Source organism: Pinus tabuliformis, chromosome 2_2 (assembly GCF_031772625.1).
Source record: "Pinus tabuliformis cultivar Carrire ecotype Pingquan chromosome 2_2, CPIR1, whole genome shotgun sequence".
Classification (NCBI taxonomy): Eukaryota; Viridiplantae; Streptophyta; class Pinopsida; order Pinales; family Pinaceae; genus Pinus; species Pinus tabuliformis.
The window spans coordinates 142,767,673-142,768,883 of record NC_142300.1 but is presented as its reverse complement, the minus strand read 5'-3'; the positions used below and the strand labels follow the sequence as shown (position 1 = coordinate 142,768,883).

Here is a 1,211-nt window from a genome sequence, read left to right as displayed (position 1 = left end):
TTACAAAACCCTAAATCTATTCCAGGCTTCGCACTTTAGGGGGCAATCTGTTACACTAAAAAATGTCACCATGACTACTTACAGTTAGTATGGCTCAAATCAACAGTCATACTAACCTCTTAGGCAAGTCTTATGCCTCTGCTATCCATCTCAAACTCAAAGAAGAGAGTAAGTCTTGTAAAAAATGTGTTTATCTGTCGCAGGTTCTCTCTAGCCTTACCTGCGGGGACGCTCACAATGTTCACAAAAGCTGCGTCCTTGGACGCTCTGTAATGTTAAGGGACAGGTGCGTCCTTCTGTAAAAGGAAAAATGCGCAAGTTCATCTTAAAAAAAGTTACTTGTGGTTACTTCTAGAACATTTCTAGAGGTTGGTTTGATGAAATGGATGCGCCTCCAGTTGGTTCATGTATCCCTATTAAGGAGGAACTTATCCCATCAATAAGGGAGCTATCCCACCCAAAGAGGGGGAATATCCCATTGATGGTGGGACCTGAATAACCTCTTTACAGCACTATAAATAAAGACATTGAGCCAGAGGGAGGGGAGTTGGAGCTATACATTTTCTTTGGGTAAATGCTGCAGGAATTAGGACTCCCATTTAGAACCTTGTGAGGAGAGATTGTCTTTGCATGATTCTACTTGGAAGTGGGTGAGATTTGTCAAAGTAGAGGAAAACCCTTGATGGACCCTGGGAGGAACTTTCACAACACCAAGGCTAGGTTGTAAGAGTTTCTTTTTTCGTTATTAATACAAACTGGTGGTATATTTTCTCAATAGCTTGTGTTAATGAGTTATTTCATGTGTTCCTTGGTCTGCATGTTGAATATACGTTTTTATTATATATGAAATGCAAGTGCTTGGTAATTGTTTGATTGTTTGTGGTTGCAGGAATTGACATGAAGAGGAGCTCATCCGGATCGAGCAAGCACGACTACAACAACAGTTTTGGATAAGGTAAGCCTAAACACTTGTAGTTTCATGTTTTAAAAGGTTAAATTTAGAGAAAGATCACTCCATTTTTTGTCTGTTTGTCGCTAGAGAGTTTAGACTCCTAGGGAGGTCAGTTGTGTCCGCACAAACGAATTTTTTCCGCCACGACAGTCCCCGTCCCTATCTCCACGACAAAGGTCGCCAAATTGTGGGGTACCCGGGGATTCCATGTCCCGCCTTGTCGAAAGCATCCCAAGTGCGGGAAATTTGGGGTTTTCCA

The 1,211-nt window shown here is 41.9% G+C and overlaps 1 pseudogene; it reads left to right on the top strand.

Annotated features, from left to right (window-relative positions):
- Positions 1 to 1,196: 1,196 nt before the first annotated feature.
- Positions 1,197 to 1,211, top strand: part of LOC149191775 (25S ribosomal RNA) — a 1,201-nt pseudogene continuing 1,186 nt past the window's right edge.